General features: G+C 33.3%; 1 protein-coding gene across 1 annotated transcript in view; it reads right to left on the minus strand.

Annotated features, from left to right (window-relative positions):
- The window catches only part of LOC108003171 (zwei Ig domain protein zig-8), a 385,408-nt gene that overhangs the window by 214,545 nt on the left and 147,247 nt on the right, over positions 1-23,616 (minus strand). The gene's annotated exons all lie outside the window — the stretch shown is intronic.

Raw genomic sequence — 23,616 nt, forward strand, 5'->3', positions numbered from 1 at the left:
ATACAATAGATGTAAATTTTTCTCCTATTTAATTCTGCGCATATATAATTTATACATTCGATCATTATTATACATTCACTCTCGTTGTATACGTCATTGAAATATCTACCCCGGTGGTTTATTCGTTTAAAAAATTGCCGATAAAATTAAAGAAACATTAAGAGCATCGTTATAATTGCAAATTGCGCGCCATTTCGCCATTTCGAGTGAAAATTGCGCCGATTTTGCTCGCGTGTCGCGCGTTCGATATTCCCACTAATTGCGTGCTTTTCTTTTTCCCTCCTCTTTTCTTCCGCGTAAAAATTAAAAGAAAACTCGAAAACTCGGTTTCCCTCCTCGGTTAAACCGGATCGATCGTGTTTGAAGAACACTAGGTGGAAGAATGGTAGTACGTTTTAATAAAATTCATTTTCTTTCATTGTCTGGTTACTGCTCGTTAAAATGTTCAGGTCACGTAGCAGGGTTTGTTTCAATTAATCGTTCGATGCGGAATATTGTTGAGCTACGAGATAAGATTCTATCGACGCGTTCTTTTTTCAACATCAACCACTGTTTCGTTCGTTAATACCCGTGCGTTTTTTCCCCATCTTCGCAACAGTTAATAATATATTTTTCGAGGTTAATTTTGTAAACAGGATTCGCCCGACAATGATACGAGTTGTAGTTGTGTTTATCATTACGACAATGATCGGCATTGTTACGGATATAATAATTAATATTACGTGTACACTTGTTCACGGTACGCGTAATTTATTGTTTATTTCGATTTTATTTATTGGAATTATTAATTTCATTTATCATTACAGGAAAGAAATGATTACGAAATATTCGCGGAAGATTAAAATGATATTTTGATTAAATTTTCACATTTTAAACTATATTTATGATATCCGAGAATAAAAAGAAAATTTGCTTTAAATATGCGGAGTCGGAAAATTAATTTTATATCTGTACAAATTTTCCTAGATGTTTGAAATTTATCAAAAATTTATCATCTATTGAAAGAAGCTGAAAAATACGCTCGTTTCGATAAAAAAGAATCAATTTCCAACTAATCGAGCAAGGAAAGTACGATCCACGATCGATAAGATTATTGATCATTGAACCGAATGAATCATTTAACCTTATTTTCAAGAGAAAGGTTGGAAAGATTAATCCAAACGCAAGTTCAAAGACAGATTTCTGCCTGCACGCGATCCATCTAGATTGGAAAAGTTTTCACTTTTATTGTTCGGCGGAAGAATCGACGTTTCCTTAACATTCCACCTCATCTACACGATTTTCATCGCGCATTCCTTGCAAAGGAGGTAACAAGTTTCATTGTGCAAATCACACGGAAAAATATAAGGAAGGGGATTACCGTTGTTGGAAATTCGAGATGTGATCGATCGCTATTCACTTCCTATTGTGCCAAAGGAGTTCATTGTGCTCTGACCTCTTTTACGAATTCTCTTTTTAATCTTTTTTTAAAATTATATCATTCTCAGATTCTGCAAGGAACAGATTCTTTTTCGTTCTATGAACTCTTTCAAAAATATCACTTTGTCTCGAACCCTTTGATTATTCTTTTTAATTTAAAATTGTTGTAAAGAAACGCACGTTCTATTGTATCGTAAGCATATTGTTTTTAATGCAATAATGAAACATATCAATTTAATATTAAAATTGTTGTTTCTGTGAATATTTCAGATTTTAAATCATATCCGTGATCATGTATCAAATTTACGTATATAAGAAAATAATTAATCATGGAAAAACGTATTTCTTAATCGTTAAAATCCCTAAATTCTTAGATCTTACTTCATCACGACTAGGATTAAAAAATTTGATATTCACAGACATACTTCACGAACATCCCCTTCCTTTTTTATTTCACAATTGCACGTGTCGAAACCAGGAATTCTTATATTAAAAATTTTGATGGACGTTGCTTTCAGTACCCAGAAAAGACCTTAATTACTTCATCAATGTTAACTGAAGGAAGTTTCACGGATAAAAAGGAGCGCTAACTCTTTAAAATACCGCGTAAAAGCGTGTTCAAACTTGAAAATAAAAGAAAATGACCATTGCTTTTATTGTAGCTAAAAAGAAAAAAAAAAGAAAAAAGAAGAAAGGCCTTTCCGCGCGGTGAATGCCTATTCGAAAGAAAAGATTAGTCCAACTCGATTCGAGTGATACGTAAATAAGGAATCTTTCGAAACACGTTTGTTCACGGATAAAAAAACACAATGCATTGGAAACGATACAAAGCATCAAGATATTGAAAGAGACGATTCACAACCGCGTGCAATTCGTTTCGACAAACGTATAAATAAAACAGGGAAAACGGATGAAGTGAATCGACACACGAACAACCATCTCTCTCTCTCTCTTATGGTGATGAAAGCCTATCATTCTCTTCTGTTTCCAAAATTAACGAGAAAAGTATGAAAAGAATCGGTTTAAGCACGCTTCTGAATTGATTTTGGCCGGGATCGAAAACTAGCAAAAAGATTGTTTACCGTGACGACGCGACGAAGAAAAAGAGAAGCCGATATTTTTTCCCTTTCTTTTTTTTTTTTTTCGACGAGAATGCCCGAAACGTTTTTCACCAAACGGGCAAATTGCCATTTCGCTCCATTTCCCTAGCTTTGCACAGAGAATGATCCACGTGTTCTAAACGCTTTTCGAAAGGATAAAAGGAGGGGACTTGTGAATGGCGAACGAGAGATTAGATTGATCGCGAGTCGAAAGCGATCTTCTGTATCGGTGTATAAATGAAAAATGATTTCCTTTTATTATTTTCCACGTGGAACAAGAGAGTTTCGACGAGATTGTATCGAGTTGGACGAGCTTTGCCTGGATTAATTAAAAATGCCCGCCTGTTGTTGAATATTCTCGTTCTCCGATGTTCATTTTACGAGTTCATAACACGGTTGAAATTATATAACGTGATTTACGGGAGGCGCGCGAATTACAGGAAAGTGAAACGACACGGATCTTCTTTCGGATTCGATTCCCATTCCCATTGTTTTCAATGAATAGGATCGGTTCGTTCTATCGTGTTGCAAGGTGGAAAAATTATTTTAAAACTTTCGATTCGAATATCGGAATATCGAGTATGTTTGATGAGAAAGGATTTCGTGATTATTAATATCACGCTGGAGAATTTAGATAAGAGAATTCTAAATAAAGAGATTATTATTGTTAATTATTGGATAGAAGTTTCCCTGTAACTCTACAGCAGTTTTAAAATATCTGAGCTACTATCATCTAATGTTCAAAGAATGAGATTTGAACGCGATGATGAGTTCTCGTTTGTACAATGTATTTAATATATTCACTTTAACGAGACGTTAATTGGATTATAACTAAATGTTGGGCTATAATTCTATTTCTGGCTGACTGAATTCTGCTTGAGAGATAACTTCCTTTCAAGTGAGAAATGAATTCTACATATTGTTCTAATTGATTATAACTTTTACTACCGTTAAGTTGTTTCTATTAATTAATTGTTATTAGAATTACATTTATAATTATTATTACTTTGATGTTTCGGTAAAAAATTTTTTATTCTTTTCCGTATCATTGTATTCGCGTTTTAAAAAATATTTTATATTCTAACCACACGTCATGTCAGTTATCTCAAGGCACGACTATCCATATTTATTGTGGATATTTTCTACATCAACGGTTTTTGATACCAAAACTATTTTTCTTTAAAGCTCGTAACATTATTCTATTTCTGAACTATAAATTTATCGAAAGAATAATATTGAAAAATTTCTACAAAAAAAAAAAAAAAAAAGAGAGAAAATTCCTATTAATTCAGAATTCCTGTTAAATCCAAATTACAATAATTTTATCAAAAAAATGTTCTCATCTTTCATCTACGATTATATACAATATCATTTTTACTGCATTTCCTCGAATATCTCAAACTTATTCATCATTTTGTATCGAAATCGTATTATACATAACCTCAATCTTAATAATCTTTGCGCAACGAAATCGATTTGTACGAATTATTATTGTTATCGACTTAAAAACAATTTCTCGCGATTCTCAGAAATTTATTATCTGCGCCTGTATGCGATGTTCTATTTAACATGTAGCATCCTGCGCGGTAGAAAAATTATTGTCCATTTTAGGACATACATTGAGCCGCGAATTTGGTCTATATTTAATCGATATCTCGAAACCGGAAAACTTGGTGCCAGTGCGTCTGTGTCATTGGCCGCTGGATACTAGAAAATTATACGCTGTGTCCAATGCACACACGTTCCCTTGTCCACTGTCATTTTCCCGGGTGTGGAAAATGCATTTGTGAGAGATCTATCCGCGAAAAAAACAGTGGATTCTAGATATTCCCTCTTTTGTCTCTCGTTCCTGATCCCCCACACCTGAACCTTTGGCTTTCGGAATTGTTTTTATGAAATGGAAGAAATATCGTGACACGAGAAAAATACGTTTAAGGGGGTCTATCGATCGTAGAGGCGAAAAAACAAAGATTCCTAGCCGAGATTCGTACTTCTGGCTTTTTGCTTTCGCGGAATTGGTGAAATATCGCATTACTGGGAATAAAACATTTGGTCCCTGGGTGAAATTGAAAGGGATTCTCTTCTATCTTTTAAGCATGGGATAAACCAAGTATACGAAAGATAGAAATCACGGGAAGTTGAAAAAAAGAAAAAAAAATCTTTATTCAGTTGACCAAATATAACGTAGAAAATATTAATGTGAAGATTGGTATAGAGATTTGAATAAATTTTTTCTATATTAAACACAAATTAATATGGTTTGTTTTGTTATTTACTAATAATAAACCGTATATTAAATTAAAATTTGAAATATAATGAGCATAAAAAATATAAATATAAAAATTATATGTGTATGTAAAATTATGTATGTATGTATGTATGTATGTATGTATGTATGTATGTATATATATATATATATGTATGTATGTATGTATGTATGTATGTATGTATGTATGTATGTATGTATGTATGTATATGTATGTATGTATGTATGTGTATATATATATATATATATATATATATAAATTAATTAAAACTATTATAAATTTGTTAATTTAAATTAATGGTGTTATATTTTAAAAATTTCAGAAGATATATTTTTTACAAATATTGTTCAATAGATATAATGCTTTAATTATAATTATTATACGAATATTCTTTATGCTCATACAGTATCCTGAAATATTAAAAATAAGATTCAATATATGATTCGAATTGGTCGCCATCTTATTTTATATTAATTATCTTATATATTAATACATGCAAAGAATCAATTATATAAGCTCTATAGAATGCATATATATTTACGTGCCTATATTTATATAACTGTAAAATGTATAACATTATAACAATTCTCTTATAAAGAAATTCGTATATATAATCTAAACACGAGATAAAACTTGAAGCATTAAAAATAAAATTCAATGTACGATTCGAAATGGTCGCCATCTTAATTTATATATACTAACACAAGCAAAGCAATCTTTGCAATTACTTGAGCTCTATAGAATGCCTGTACTTATGTGCCAATATTTATATAATTATATAATAAAAAATATGATATTACGATAATTCTCCTAGTCATTCATTCGTATATATAATCTAAATACGAGATAAAGCTATTTTTTATTGTGATTTTAGCAATTGTCCCGGCTTCTACGTCTTTCCGTATTGTCGTATGAAACATGCTACGTATTCGACAGATTTAAGATTTATTCTTGTACTTACCACTTCTGCGAATAAATATAGACGACACTTGTACTAGGATGCAACTCCTTATAGCTTTCTTGATGCAAAAATACACTTTTTAAACAATAAAACTACAAAACTTTCCAAATTTACACTACTGTAACTGCGCACTTCACTTGACGACACTAGAATGCCAAATGAATAAACGTGACGCTGCGCATGCGTCAAGAGCAAGTATGCCAAAGAAAATCCCGCCAAATGAATGTCTATTTTCTTAATTTATTAAAAATTAAAAGAACTATGTAAATATCTGAAAATACAGAAAATTCTAACATTTTTTTTTATAATTTTTACATTTTAAATTTTTTATGAAAAATGATTTTTCATAAAAATCAGCAAATATGCAAGCAGCATAACGGAACATCAGAAAAATGCTAGTCAAATATTTGTTTAATTTATTATGTATAATATGAATGATGTTTGAATTTTATTATTAATGATCGTTTAAATTTATTTTATTACTGTAAATTAAATGACTTTAATTAAATAATGGCTGTTAAACTGAAAATATTAATTTTACAATAGATATAAAAACTTTTTGTTTATTGAATTATATATATTTTTGATGTATATAATTTGACATATATTTTCGTATTTTGATTATCAATCAAATATAATCCATATTTTGAAATTAATTTTACATAAAATATTTCCACACAAAAATAATTTTATATATTTTTCTTACACGTTATATATTTTTCTTGGTTAATTAATAATTGCAAATTGTACTTGTTTTGACTAGTGACGTGAAGTTCGCCATTAAAGGAAAGTGATATCGTGCTTTGGAATCATAAGTGGGCATTTATCGTTGAAAAATTAATTAATTGAAAATTTCGAATAAAGTTAATGTAACTACTTATTAAATTACTTATTAAAGTGCTTGAATAAGTGGTACGACGTAGTACATTGTGCGATTGACAGACTATATTTCTGTTCGTGACAAGACAACTTCTGTGTTACAGGTATATATTACACATTTTTTTATAATTTATGTTTTAATTTATACTATTTGAATAATATTTATCAAATTAAAATATATTAGAAATGCGAAAATACAAACGATAAATATATTTTATTCATAAATTTGATTTTAACCTCAATTATCCTTAATCTACTTTCTTATGTATTTTTCTTCTGTAGCTTTATACTTTGATAATTATAATTAAATAGGAATTTATATTTATTTTATTAATTTATCATTCAAATATTATTTAATGTAAATTTAATATTTTGAAAGTATTAATTTAAAATAACCTAAAATAATCTAATAGTAAAATATATTATCAATATATTATTCAACGTATTGCAATTCAACAATGAAATATTTTTTTACCAATAGATTAAAACGTATGTAGTTCAATAATATAATATATTATATTATATTTATTTGTATCATTAAAATATACAGAATATTTTTTGTTTTTTTTTTTACAGTTTTTTTTTTAAATATTTCAAAATAATCTTATTCTTAAGATTAGAACGTATGTAGTTCAATAATATAATATATTATATTATATTTATTTGTATCATTAAAATATAAAGAATATTTTTGTTTTTTTTTTACAGTTTTTTTTTTAAATATTTCAAAATAATCTTATTCTTATTAAAATAATATTCAAATAAATTTTAGTTTGTGCATATATTTAATTTTTTTGAATATTTAATATATTTATTGAAAAACTAATCAAATGTATTAAAAATAAAAATAAAAATACTTTTAGAATAGATTTTAAAGCATAGAATAGAATATTTTAGAATAGATTATGAAAATAGAATATAATATAGAATATAGAATATAGAATAGAAAACATTTCCATTTATAATTGATCTTAAATTAAAGAAATATTTAAAATTATATTAATTTTATAATTTTATATGTTTTTTATGTTTTATTGATTCCATTATATAGTATTTTAGAAATTTATATAACGTAAACATTTAATTTTTATTAATGTTATAATTTTCAATGTTTTATATTCTATCTACATTAAATTTAGCATAGTAATTAAAACAATATTTCAAAATCATTTCAAAATTCATATTTCTTTTTAGTTAATACATCATAAATGATTTAATTAATTTTAATCATATATAATATAATCATATATGATATTCTCTTTATCCTCTTTTATTTGATTTATTCTTTTATATGATTTGATTTGAATATAAGTTATATTATTTTCATATTTACTTTTATCACTGTCAAATTATAAAATAAAGATTGATTTTGTTAATTTGTATCTATAAGTATCTTTATCAATTTAAAACTCTTATAAATATCAATAAAAATTGATATTTATAATCAACAAAGTAATATATTTTACTATTAGAAAAAAATAAAAATAAAATCTCACTCTCTCTTTGAAATAAGAATTCAGGCTAGGTTAGATTAGCTTCTTTCAGAAGAAAATATTTTTTTCTTTTTGTTCTCTTTTTTTCATTTTCTTTGAGATTTCTTCTGAAAATTTAAACAATTGTATGTGCGCCACAATTGCCACACAATTGTTGTTTCAAAATCCCAATTACCTCGTGTTAAATGTTCCAATTTCTAATGCGTTAAAAGATAAAAATGAAAAAGAGAGAAACACGAGCGACAGATGATCGTGATTGTATTTTATCCACGATCAGAGATTCCTTTGCAGTCGAACAGAGATGAATTGGCTTCGTTTTATCTTTTCATTCTAGCTTTCATTCCATTCATTTGATAATAATCTAGTGATCAATTTTTGAAGATACAGATCTGTTTGATGCATCGAATCAAATAGAATTTTCTTTTTGTAAACGATATTGCTTGGCTTATACCCTTTTGAATACTCGTAAAAAAACATTGCTTTAAAATTTCACGCGAAAGCATACAATATGAAATATCATTGAACGAATACATTCATACAATGTTTTTCTTCTCGATAGTGATTCTCTAGATCAAATACAAACTCTTGACTAGTTCTTCTTGAATAGTGATGTAGAAACCATGGAAGTTTAGAAGTATTCTAAACTTGGCGATAACTATCCGTAGTGCGGTTCACGAAGATCTCGAAGATTAGCAACTCGTCTTCAATAAGTGACCTCTTGCAATGTATCAGAGAAGCAAGATTTACCGAACTTGCATACTATGCATCTTATAGTCATATTAATTGATCGATAGGAACTTTGTATAGAATAGTTTCGAGTAAAATAGAGTTAATTACTCGTTCTGATACGAATATATCTGACGAAATTAGAATCGATATCTAGAATTAAAATATTTTAACTCTTTTCAAAAAGCTTGAACTAGCTTCTACTTAAAATATCATCCTATTGAATAACAAATACCGTCAGAATCGACAATAATTCAACACTCGGTGATGAAATTTCGAAGCAATCCGAACTTCATTAACGCGACTCTCCCGTCAAATTTACGAATAACCAATTTAATCCACGCGATTCAAAGCTTCGAACTTCTAGCTCGAAATGTGAACACCTGTAGGGAACAGTTCAGGTTAACCGTTACATAGAATTTAACGCGATAGAAGCACGGGAAACAAATGAGTCGCGGAATGGCAACTATTGTACTGACAGTATCTGTCGAATTCGGAAATGCAAAGTGTCATCGCCGCGAATTCCTCCGCAAGGATTTCCATTGGCGGTTTCGCTGTCAATGCGTTGTCAGATCCAAGAAAGTCGACGAGTGAATGATGGAACGTTCGAATCGTCGAAATTCGCAAGTGCACGTTTCAGCCGGGGTCGAATATAGTTTCGTACTTTGGCGAACAGATAATTAGCGGAATGGAAGGAATTGATAGATGGTTAAATGGCAAGACATCGAATAAGACCAATGGCTTATAGTTGGATCTGTGCATGGATGAAAGCGCAGACGGTGTTCACGTGGAAATAGCTGATTCCAATTTACCAGTTTCTCGAGTAGGGATTATTTGAACTCAAACCAATTAAGTGAGCTTAGGTACGTATATACTGCGACACGGAGTGTCTTGTGTATAATTATTTGCCATTGAAATTAGGCAAATCGTGCTTTTTACGTGAAATATTTGGAAAACGAGGGATGAAATCTTTGAGATTGTGAATTTTAGAAAAAGAATACACGCTTCTTGAATCGCATTACAATTCGCTTCGTACGTCTAATGTGCTTTTTATTTTACGAGCTTTTTCTTTACGTAACATCGAAACTTGTACTGTTTTCCTGCTACTAAGTTTCGTTTGCTCTAAAGACGAAGTTAATTACCCTCGACGCCATTCTCCGTTTACCCTCGCAATTCGGCCAAGCAAGGGCTGTTTATCTTATCTTTTCGCAACTTTTTCCTTTTCTATTCGAAAGCAAAGGCTCCTCCACCTTCTCTTTCTTATCTTCTCTCCGGGAGGAATTATCGAATGACAGATTAGCGTAATATACGATATCGTTCGTTGTTCGCCTCTCGAAAAGGCCGATAAAATATTTGACGAAAGGTGATTAAATCTTGGATGTAATTCAGAAAATAAAAAGAGATAGGAATCGATGATGGTCTGGAAAAATTTAATCCAGTTTAATCTTTATTAAGGAATATCTTTCTCTCATCCTTAAAACAAAATTTCAAACGGGAGAGCATTTCTACCTCTTCTTTTTTCAATTTTTAATCTTCGATAGATGGATGAGATGATAGTAGGGAAAATTTAATTCCTCCTCTCCCGTCAATTTTCAATAACAACTGACTCTAATTTTTATCAAAGGAATAAAATTTCCTTTCCCTCTGAAACAAAATTTTAAATAAAAAAAAGAAAAGGCTCGTATCGCTTCGTTTTTATTCGTCCCCTCGATTTTTCCTTTCTCGAAAAACAAGTTTGAAATGGGAAAAAATGACAAGTATCGTTCGATAGTCGTCTGAAGATGGTTCCAGCTAAGCTAACCGAGCTTCTTCAAGAATGCTTGGCGAGCGGCCAAAAAACATGACATTACGATTGTCACGTTTTTCTCTCGAGACGTCTCAGTTGAGATTTCCGGGCGGGAACATCCGGGATCTCATCCGTTCGGGTCGGTCAGCTTTATCCACGGCTAAATCATCGGTCGTCTTGCAACCGATCTCAACCCATTTCGACGATCGATTGAATCACGGGGGGATTGTTTTTCCTCATCCGTGTCTCTGACCCCGATGTATTGGCCTAAATGTATAACTCGCACTCGATTGTCCCTCCTTCGCCCCTTTTTATCCGTTCTCTCTTTTGTGGACGCAACGGGATATTTTATTCCATTGTTGTCCATTGTTTTCGCGACAATAGGGATGAAAACTCCCGACAATTCGGAAGAAATAAGGAGGATTTGCTACGTTCGGTGATTTTCCGAGTGGAAAATTACTACTCGAGTGATCAGAATATAAAAGGAATCATAGGGTTGAGATATTTCTTTGTGTGTATTGGTTATTGTGATTTATTTGATTTGATGAAAAAAAGAAAAAGGAAAAGGAAAAGTATTTTTTAATCCTTAATAACAAAGAATTTTGAATGATATAGAATCTATAGTCTTGAAGATTCTTTGGATTTACTGACAGCAACGATAGTAAATATTCTATTCGGATAATTCGAAATGATGGAAACGATAATTTCGAATGTTCTAGTGTTATTTGAATATGTTATCTCTAATTGGATAGATGTGTACAATGATAATTGAGATCGAATCAAATGATACGTATTGTTGAATTTCTGTAGACAAAATTATTCCGTTTATACTAACGGATTCTCTGTAGAGGCACGAAAGTAGTGTAACGTTTCCATAATGCGTGTAATATAATAAGAGATATTTGCTCATCACGAGCGTTCCAAGTAAGTTCTGTAGTTGAAGATCGCGTAAAACTCGAGGCACTTCGTTTCTAAAGTATCTTAGAGAGCTAGAATAATCTTGGTATTTCAGATTCCACTTCAAACACGGTTAGTTAATTAATGATATTTGAGCAATTGAAATTTAAGAGCGTCTTAATATTTTTTACTCTTCAATCGCATCATTTAAGTAGCATCTAAATTCTTAACGAAATCATTGTAGAGTAATTGTACTTTTTCCGTATTTTCCATCGTGAATTCGAACTATGGTTTGATTATATGATTCTCCATTATAATTCTATTGATTCTAGTACGATGTTAATCAGAATGTTTCACGGTCGACTAATAAAATGAAATATGCTTCATATATCGACTAGTTCATATCTCGCGAACAACAATAATTCTAACATTGATAATGGGAGCAATAGAAGTCAATTAGGTAAACGATTTACGAGTAATTATGTTCGTAATTTCGGTTGTTGGAGTCTCTGAATCGGCAAATATAAAATTGGCCTGTCGATAATTGAAATTTCAGAATATGACTTTTATCGATAATTAATTGTCGTTTCGTATTTTTATTCATATGTACAAAAAAATTTTCACACGCAAAATCAATTTCTCTCTTCAATAGCATTATATTTAACACAAACTACTCTATCTCGGTATAATTAAAAATTATATCTAAGAAGAAGACATTTGTAAGCAAATTTCCAGATATGTCAATCCCAAAATGGAAAGTTCATCGATGAGCTTATCGATCACCTCGCGAGAAAACAATTTCTTCTCGTGAAATTCTTTTCTTCGAGATAAGTCGCCTAAAAGTGGCCTATCCTCACGTTCAAGGACCTCTTAATCGCGTCTGCCCGTTAATTGCGTGAACTTTATCCGATGAGCAGTGACAAGCTTAAAGGGGAAATTGTGGCTCACGAGATTAAGTTGGCGAGATATCGTTCTAATCTTGTCTCCGACTCGCTCTTCCCATTACTCACGAATACGATACACACGCCCAAAATTTCTGTTAAAATTGTCAATAAACCATGCTAGCCAGCGAAAATGCTCGTCCTCGTTACCACTTTAAATGGCAAATGGAACTCTGTTCACTGTTATTCGATACGGTGTATCAAACGGGAAATTTTATGGGGAAATGGAGATTTATTCGTTTTTCGATCGTCGGATGATAGCAGTGAATTTAGAATGGTAGTTTATCTGTTAGTAGATAGATATATACGTCCGCTTGCTTTATCTATCAATTCAATCTGGATCAATAATTTGGAAATTTTTAGAAAACAAATCTTTTTTTTATAATTAATTAAACAGTATGATATTTCTTTGCCGTGAGATTTTATTTTTGTCGCGATGGAATGTTATGTAGGAAAAAAAATTTTAACATTTTTATATTGCTTCCAATTCTCCGATCCATTTATATAACTCATTACTCCTGCTAATATATAGAATAATATATAGAAAATACATCGATATACACGACGTGAGAATTTAATATAATTCTATCGAAATTTAAATATCCCTCGTTGCATATTTATAAGTCTTGCAAAGTAAGTATCGATGATTAATTCACGTCTGTTGCTCGATTTTCTATATAATCATACATCGGAGTTATCAGTTATTTGTGAATCCTGTCGCTACGACAACATTCCCACACAACTATAATTTGAACTAATAAGCACGAGTATAGTAGGAGACAAATTTGCATATACTGTGTACTGCTACCGATATTCGTAACACGCTTAATTTACATCCCATTAACGTTATTTGACCTGCTTTTGACCGGTTGAATTTCTTAATTAAAATATCGTACAATGAATAATAATGAAGAAGGTATGGTTACGTTGTTCTTTTTCTTTTTTATAATAATTTTAAACGCTTCTTATATCAAACGTGATTCTCATTTTCTTCGTTACTTGTTCAATTCATTATAATTTAACCATAGATCGAAATGTCGATTAGATTAATTTATAATACGAGAAAATAGTTTTAAGCGTATCTTATATGAAACGTGATTTTCATACCATCTTCTTTACTCATTGATTGCATAATTCATTATAATTTAACCGTAGATCGTTGGTGGAAATATCGATGGTAAAAAAGTATGATAATCTAGTTTCTTTCTTTTGTTTTTATAACGTGATTCTCATTTTCTTCGTTACGTTCATTGTTGTAATTCAATTCATTCTAATTTAACGATAAATCGTTGGTAAATATCGGTTAGATTAAAATAAAAAATTGCAAAATAATTGCTGTTTCGCGAATAGATCCGAGATATTAACGTTCGTATTAAAAAAGTTCTGGACGGTTGACAAACTATTCATATACCAGGCCGAATATCGCGATCCTGATTTCAGCTTGTCGGAACAAGCAAGCAGAAGAGATGCTTGATTTACGATGTCCATTGAATAATGGGATTACTTTCAATAAATTTTGATTATGGGCCGGATATAATCTACGACACCTAGTACTACATCATTCCTGCCAATTACTTACACACTCGATAGTCTGTGTATTTATACGGAAAGATCATATCTTCGTGGATTAAAGGACGATATGGAAATTAGAAATTTATCGAAGCGGCGTAAAAGAATTTCTACTTCGACACGTAAAAACTCGCAGCGTTTCAAACAATGATTATGTTGGAGAAAAGTTATTTTTCAACAGGGAAATAATTAAAAAAAATTGGGAATAACGTTGTTATATATAATCGAAGTTGAATTAATTAAAATGGGATGTTGTTACTGCGATGGTTACAATCATATCAATTGTTGTATCGTAAATGGATTACGTTTTCGTTGAGACAAATATTAACTTAAAATGCAATATGATGATTTTACACTTCGTTTCATTTCGGTTCTTCCGTACCAACGATATTATTTCGGTGATTACTTTATCGACAGTCGATGAATGATGATGATGGAAATGACGTAATTAATTGAATATAAAATTAATTGAACGCAAAGACATACACGTAATAGAATATATAGATATATTCCACCAAGATAACACGATATTTATATCAGAAAAGTGATTTCACGTTATCTTTTAAACTTTTAAATTATATTCAACACGTTCGAAGGTATCTAAACAATTTTCGTTTCTATAAATTTTGAACACACATTACGAAGTAAGTTGAAGGAATAATATAAAATAATTCGCAAATACGATTAAATATACAAGTGACGGATAATAATAAATTATGCGAGAGAATTGATTATTCATGATTCGTGATATTTATTTTCGAAAAAAATAAAACGACTAACACGTTGCTACGTAATGTAATATTAAATCAAACGTAATATTTGTTCAAACACTTTCACAATCCTCTAATCACACGTTTCAACAAGTTCATACAAACTTCAATTTAAACAATATTACATTCGCTTTAAAACAACTACAAATTCGAAAGAAAATCGCACACGTGTGCGTGTTCGTGAAGCAACATCTAGATATCAACCCCTAATCTGAATCCACACCGAAGATCAACGTCGTCGATGTCAACTATTGCTGGAAAGCAGCCAAACCAATCCGTTTCGACGTTGCGTGCAATGAGCAATGATTTATTTACCGAGCCGATCGACCGATACCTTCGCTTCATCTCGATTAAGCCAAACACTCGTCCACCCTTCCCCTCCCTCTGTGTCGCGAAGGGGAGAAAAAATAGAAAATCGATGAATCGATAATTCACTTATTCGAGCCGCGACCCAGATGCATAAAGGGTCGATTTTTAATTAACACCGGAAGGAAATTTATCATCGATTCGATCGACGAAATAGGATCGTTAACCCGGTGCACGACTTAGCTGTGGAATTACGCATAATTATAATCGGATCTGGAGGAATTTTCGCGAATTTTGATTCGACGAATAAAGGGCGGGATGATGGATTTTGGCGATTGTTGTTAGATTTGTCATTTACGGCCTCGCACCCTTTGTTTTCGAATGTGGGCCGTTGATCGAGGCGGAAATTTGGTGTTATTGGTTTGTTATTGGGTCGATTCGGAGAATTTTACTGGTAATTCGGGTATCGATATTGGTGACGGTTGTGATATATATTCGGATGATTATGATATTGGAGAGATTTCGAAGGTAAACGCGTTCTCGATTTTTCGATTATTCGACGTGTTTGTATTTTAATTGCGGGAGAAGGGTTTGATAGGCTCGTTGAATTTAAGTTCGTTCCAATTTTGAGCTTCTAATTATTTTCTACTATCGAATTATTTCACGGTAAGACAAGATTGTTTCACCCTTCCTTGAAAGCTATTAATCTTTACTTAACAGTAATTGCTTCGAAGATTATTCTCGGGTGCTGTGTAAATCCCTTGGAACTGAATATGATTCCGAAAAAGGAACGGGATAACACAATGTAAATTATTCACATTTAGAATTTAAATAACTTAAAAATATGCTTTCCTTCTTATTGATTTTTAACAAGTTTCATTTCGATCTCAATTCGTGATCGCAACGCAAATTTCTAAAGAGGCAAGAAACACTTTGAGCACATCGTCGGATGACGCGAATTTCAAGTCAGGGGGGGGGGGATATTTCACGAAACCGCGAGTCCATTTTCATCAGACTTTGAGGATTACCTCGACATCCTTCTGGTTAATCAATTTCCCTCTTCCATTTTCGTTCCAGGTTACGGCCGTTCAATGAAAATTCCTGGCGTAATAAAACCGGACACGGAGTGACACGGAGCAGATAAAACTTCAACGAAATAAGCTATGTAAATAAACGCATGCGAAGGGGGATAAAGAGGTGATACGAGAGTGGCCAGCGAAACGAGGTCATTGGTAGCTTTTTCCCCCTCCCTCCCCTTCCCTCCCCCCGTTCATTTTTACGCTCGCCAGCGGAGAAACCCCAGGTGAGATGTTTGCCTGTTCGAGATAATTACGGCCACTATATATTCCGTATAATCTCTAATTATAGATATAGATATATTCCCTTAACGTGGCTTCGGTTCCCTTTTTTTTTTTTTTTTTTTTTTATTTTTTTTCGTTCCATCCGCCGCAGGGAAATTCATCTATGATTAAAAAGATAGAATGATATTTTTATCGATCCTTTCCCATATTATTCCATACGTGTTTGTATTTTATTCCTGAGCTCGTTTCTCTTCTTGCATTTGTTTCAATCTTTACATAATTAATCAACGTGTGTGTCGAGATTATGCTATAAACGTCGAGCGATCGAAATTTATTTATTTCTTATTCGAAGGAACGACAATGGTTGTTTATGGTATTTAATTTTTATTCAAATTTATTCTTTTTCTTTGTGCTCTTACTCTAAATTTCCTTCCCTTTATCGCGCTCTAGTTAACTTTAAATTTTACGACGCTAATTACCGGCACTATGGAACATTTTCAACTCTAAGAAAATTATTATTATTATTATTATTCGTTAAAACGCGATTTAACCAGTTCACGGAATAATTTAGAGAAATATCCTCTGCGCGAATATATCCTATTCCTCTATTGGATCGCTGTGATTCAGATGATGGTAAGACTAACTCAATTTCAATATTTCGATAGATCTAACGATTACGGATTATAAAATTTTGCACTCGTGGGGACAAATATCTGGGAACAAAAAGACCAAACATCGTGTATCCACGCTAATGACAGAGTTATTAACGAAACACTCGTCGAATCACTTACATCCCTCGACGCGAGGAGCGATCGAAAAAGGATCATCCGCGTGGAAACGATGGCCGGTCTCAAAAGAAATTAAGGCGATAAAAGGTAAACCGCGGCGTGCATCTGTCGATTCGAACATCAAAGGGGTTTTCACGGCTAATTTGCGGCAGAAACGTTAGCAAAATCAACGAACCAAGCGTGCAACGAACTGTCCGCGGAATGACGTTCCCAGTCAATCGGTTACCGACCGAGTCCCGGACTTCCGCTTTTATGCAGGAGGAGGAGGCGCCAACGCCATCGACTTGGCGAGAGGTTGGACGGTCAATAAAAAAACAATTACCACGGCCCGTGACCGTAAAAAACCCGTGGACACTATCCTCTTCCAAACCTCGGATACATAGTTTTTACGCCACGGAAAATTGCTTCTGGTGAACGCTGGGCCGACAAATGCCCGATAAAATCCGATTGCCGATTCCCGGCTCGCGAGGAGGGGGACGTCGTTGATTCGATTAAGCCGGTTGAAAATTTCGATCGTCACTTGGCCAAAGTCGGACGATCGATGCCTTTTCCTCTCGTTTCCTTCTTTCCAGGATGTTGAGAATAAGTTTGAGAATAAGTTGAGATTATTGGCGACGAAACATTGATGAATAATAATAAATTGGGTAAGTAATTTTGAAGAAAGATTCTTTTTTTTCTTTCTCTCTTTCTTTCTTTTTTGGTTATGGTAAAATAGAACTGGATTTCGATTGTATTTAGGTAGGATTGTATTTTGGATGAAATGTGAATTGTTGGATTGATTAGGCGGGTAATTTGGATAATAGCGGTAGAATTTGAAGAAAGATTTCTTGTTTCTGGATGAAACTGGATTTTAATTATAGTTTTAATTAGATAGAAGAAATTAGAGTTCGCGAAATTGGCTTTCAATCGCAGTTATGAATATCTCGTAATTTTTCCACTTGTTATAATCAAATTTTGTAAGTAAGTTTAGTAAAAATTTGGTAATTTTATCGTTTGTGTATCGCAGTTTATATCAATCTTGGTAATTATAATGCATAGATAGATTTTATAGATTAATTATTGAATTATTTCGTTCGAAAGGTAAGCGATCTCGTATCGAGAGAAATTCTCTATAAAATTTGATTCATTTGATATAAAATTTAATTGAAGTAAATGGTTAATTGATTCGATTAATTGAGTATCAGTCACACGAGATTGATAATATTTTTTATTTTATTTAAATCTCTTTCAACTCTAGCGATTTCATTAATTAATTTCTAAAATGTGAAAAAAAAAATGTAATAAAATATTACAATATTGAAAAATATTGCAATTGCGTAAAAATAATTCAACGCGTGTAATTAATTAGATTAGAAAAAATTTTCAATACGATTCACGATTTATCCGTGTTGACATCGTTGATCAATTGCACTTGAAATTCTTTCACGTAGAATGGCACTTTTTACACCGAAGGGTGCTCCATTCCACAGTAGTATGACCCGTGAATGATCAGCCGATAGGAGCACGTTAAGCTTGAATTTAATATAAAAACAAAAACGTTATTACTCAAACAAAAAATTGTTAAACTGTTTCCATTTGTTTTCACCATTGTTCACCATTATCGATTATTAATAACAAGAGTTTAAACGGAAGAATTGTACATTTCACGAATGAAAATATTCCTTTTTTTTTTTTTTTTTTTTTTTATCCACGATTTCGTAATATAATAGAAAATATATTTATCGGTATAAAATTCAATTGACGATATTTTAATACGCGAAATAAAATAAAAATCTTAAATCCAAAAAGAGATAATTTTAATTTTTCGTGGTGGTATATGTATCTCTTTTGGGCACACAACGTAAATTCAAGCTTACAAAAATGGTCCGCAATAAGCAATTGCAGTTCATTGACGGTGATATCGCGCGTTTCGTTATTATCGGTTTTTCCAATAATTCGGCGGTCCAAGGGATATGAGCGCCGATAAAGGCAAATAAAACAAGGAATCGGGTTCCGTTTATCGGCGGGCGGCCGAGTCGAGTTGCCCTTCTGAACCAGGGGGAGGGGGTGGAAAAAAGGGGAAAGTGAGCGTAGGAAGAGCCCACGGGGCGGCCTGCAAAAGCGGATTTTCGAATAGAGCGCTCTTTGCTCGAGGCGTCCGCCGGCTTTTCAGTCCTCGAAACGAATATAACTTTTTCGCTTTGCGCTTCATTTCATTTAAATTCATCCTTCCCCCTAATCATTTGCATATTATGCCCCTTCTCTCATTCTGCACGGTATTAAATGAACCAATAAAATTAGAGCGTTAGGTTTCGAACTTTACAAAAATCGTGTTTCTCTATTTTAATTTGAACGGTATGCCCATTTCGATCGAATATTTTCTCGATGGACCGTTCATTTTACGGGAGGAAGAGAATAATTGTCCATAGTGAATTCATTTTCAAAAGCAGCATTATGAATTTTTATTCGAACGAATAATAATATTAAGCATTTTTAACGATTGCAAGAATTTAAAATGAATCGACTTCAAAATAATTCAATCCGTCTGTTTGCTGGAAAAATTCTGGAACCTGAATTTCTCTCTCGTTGGAGACCATTTCAAATTCAAACTATTATTCGAATTTCCTTTGCAAATTGCAACCTATCAATGAGAAATCGCAAAATTGTCCATTAACGAACGATAATTTAGGTAAGGTCGAGTTGGAAGGCGTACAACTTTAACTATAATTTAACTATCTTAAATGATTTCGACTGGGAAAATTGCGTTTCGAGATGAAATCGATCCTCGAGACAAATAACTTTTTCCGCTCATTCGATTAAGGGGGATAATTTGTAGTTCGGACAGGATTCCATTAACTTAAACGCGGCTGGTTAAACGTCATCTCCTCGGCTCGACTCAATCTCGATGTAGAGCGCTTAACTTGGACAGTAACGATTATGGTCGACTCATCGCGTCATAACGAAGAGTTTGTGCGTCGATAACTCTTCCGACTAACACTCTTCTTCGCTAAGATTCCCTGCTTTCCACAATTGCGACTATCGGATGAATTAAAATACGAGAATTGATTTCTTGATCTTTCGAATTTCTTCCAGAAATCCTTGATAATTTGATTCTTCTTTTTAATTACTCTACGGTGATTCTTTAATTTACTTGTGTTCTTTCCGTTAAGGATAAATAATTTGACGATAAAAATAAAATTCTTAATGCTTTTTTAGAATTACGTTGAATTATAAGAAAAAGAAAACACTGTTCTGGATCGCGAAAAGAGTTAGGTTTACACGAACGGTTTAACTTTTCATGATTCTATTTCGAAAAATTTCTTCGCAGGGGTGATTTAACGTTTCAGTGGTATTTTTGACAGGGTAGTTTTTTCAAGCATCTTTCCATCCGAGTCTTATCATTGGAAAGGAGATTACAGATGCGATATTCGCGCTGTAAACTTGCAGGTTCCAGAATTTTTATGGCCGCTATATTTTGCAGCAGATCATGCTGTTGAGAAAAATATCTGTCAACTCATCTAAAATTTTATCACACGTTCGATTTATCGACAATTTAGAAAGCTTCACTACCATATTAAACGCAACCTTATATTAGAAAAATTCAAGGGATTCTCCCGTTTTATGTATCCAATCCAATCTTTATACTTCGAATTTTTATATTTTTATCCGTCAGACTGTAAAATTATCCGTCTTATGGAGGGAAAATATGTATAAACAGGATATCGCGCGAAAAAGAAAAGATTGTTCAAAAATGCATGAAAAATTTAAAATTTCCCTAAATTAAAGGAGCAGAGCGATTGAAATATTCATTTTTTAAATTAGTTTCTTCCCTCCATTCGAAAAACTTTCGAAGAAAAGTTTAATTTCGGGAAACTAGAGTAAACACCTGGAAATAAATTCACAATGCCCTCTCTTTTTTCTCTCCCTTCCCGTCTTCCTTAAAGGATTAAAATCGTTACTCTCCTTCTCCAAGAATTCGAGTTTCAACCCTTCTTTACAAACGTATCCACGGATACGGATATTAAACTCGCGGAAAATCCTTGGACAATCGCGAAGTTTCGAGAAGTGCGATGGTCGTCGTCTTCAGAATTCGGGAAAGGCGATTAAGAAAATCGTTTCCTCGCGGGAAATATCCGAGCACGAGCGATTTATCTTGACGCGTTAACAGGGCGTGAGGAACGACCTACTTAGATCCGGAAGAGCCGTGTGTATGTTTCGATGGAGGGAATAACAGCCGTGAAACTTGCGTTACGAAGTTATGTTACCCGATTTCTCCAACATCCTCAACCACGACGATCGAAAACGGCCAACTCTCGAGATAATGAGGAGATTTTCGAAAGCAACTCGGTTTAACTTCTCTGCATAAAAGCGTATCTGTCCGAGGGCGATAAACCTTTCCTCCTCCTCCTCCTCTTCTTCGAGATTCTTGGAGAATCTTAGACTTAATATCCTTTAGATTTGAAACGCGAGGATGGCTCAGTTTTCAAAGGTGAACGTTGAAGGGTGGAGACAGGTTTCGTCAAGAATTATCACAGTCCTCCCAGCAACGGTCTTATCACCGGTTCGTGGTGAAAGCGTTTCACCGGAATACGATTTCCTTCCTAAACCGACGTGGAGATTTGTTTTTCGTTAATTGGGGGGAGAAGGAGAGGGAGATTCGAATGTTTGATGGGTTTTGACGAAGAATATCTTTGGTATTTCAAATCGAGATGTTATTTGGTTCGATTTTCTTATGAATAATTCTCGAATTTTTATTTCATTTTACGAATTTCCAGTTTACGAGTTCGATGAGAACTAATGAAAAAATGAAAACGGATTTTGAAGCAAAATTAATTCATTAAAAGTGGAAAAATCTCGTCCACGTTTATATTTACATTTCCACACATTATTTTCTTGACACTTGATTAGGATCCCTTTGACAAATACACGGACAAACATGGAGGGGAACAAACGGTTGCGTCGAACAAATACCGAATACGCAAACACGCTCTCTGCCTCCTTTCGTTAACAAATTCCGTGCACGAAGGGCTTGCCCAACCTTCTCATCGCATTGTTTATCGAGGCTCGAAATTTTGCGAAACGTAGTAGTCTAACCAACGACGCGAACTGTAGCCAAGACCGGTTAGAAGCGACGACGCCGTCTCCGGATTCTCGAAATTATCGAGAAACCGAAGGGAGGATGAACCGGTATTCAGGTTCTTCGGGAATTGGCACGCTGCGAGGGCGCGATAAAGCCATTGGTTCCAGGGGAAATCTTTGCGGCCAAGCTGGCCGCGATTAACCGCGTTGTTCCTTTCACTTTTTCCATCATTTCTCTGAAATATCGTTATTACTTTCTGCGCGTTTACATTTATCAAGATTAAGCTCAATCTTTTAGCCACCTTTTCTAAATTTTCGTTCGTTCGAATTCTGTTATATGTCCTTTCCACGCCGATTGAATTAATTTATCTCTTCTGTTCCACTTTTATTTATATTTCGTTTTTTCCATTTGCACGTTGCTCGTGTGCGATTTTTACTTCGTACAAAATCGAACAAGATGAAGAATCACCGCGTCATGAACACAGTTTTAACAAGAATCACGTCCCCATTTGCCACACGCAGGAGCGATTCCTCTCGAGCTAGGAGACTACAAGATTTCCCTTGTCTTCTGGACGAGAGTCGACCGAAAACTTAAACTCGGCCAAGTTGAATTAAGAGTCGGCTTTCAATTAGCGCGATAAATCGGGATTGCGGCGGAAACTTTCGCCACTTCTTCTTCGATAGCCTCTGGATGTATCGACGAATTCTGGATTCACAGGGAGAGGCGTTGTGTATCCGGTTTTCCAGAATCAGAGGCTCTCCTCGCGTTTCGATATCAGAGGGGTAATGATGATTAATTCCCGAGATTCATAAAAATTCTGTTTCTTCCCTCTTTGGAAATTTATCGGCGATTTTAACTGGTTTCCCCGAGATTGACCTCTCGATTTAACGGGGGTTAGGGAAGGAGGGGAGAGGGTGATTTATGGAAGGGCGGAGTCGGCAGGGTAAATGAACGGTTGGTCAGTGACGAGCTGGATAATAGGAAAGATGGTCTCGCGAGTCGAGGGGAAAAATGTATTATTCGGTGTAATTCGTTGGTGGAGACGAAAGGGAGTGTTTTCTCCTCTTTTCGAATCCTTTTTCTCGATTTTATTCGTCTCAGATCTCTTTAAAAATTACAGCCTCGTCCTGAAATGTAACTAATTAATACAGGATCTTGTCATTTCGCTGATGGAACGATTGATTCGTGCGAAGAAAATGCAATAAAGAAATCGAAGGAATCTAATCTATTAAATTCTTATAATCTTCGTTTAATTAACAAATATCCCGATAGAATCTCGAAGAAATTAGAAAATAATTTGCACGAAAATTGCGAATAACTACTACTTTCATTTAAAACATTGCATTTTTAAGAA

Source organism: Apis cerana, linkage group LG14 (assembly GCF_029169275.1).
Source record: "Apis cerana isolate GH-2021 linkage group LG14, AcerK_1.0, whole genome shotgun sequence".
NCBI classification, from domain to species: domain Eukaryota; kingdom Metazoa; phylum Arthropoda; class Insecta; order Hymenoptera; family Apidae; genus Apis; species Apis cerana.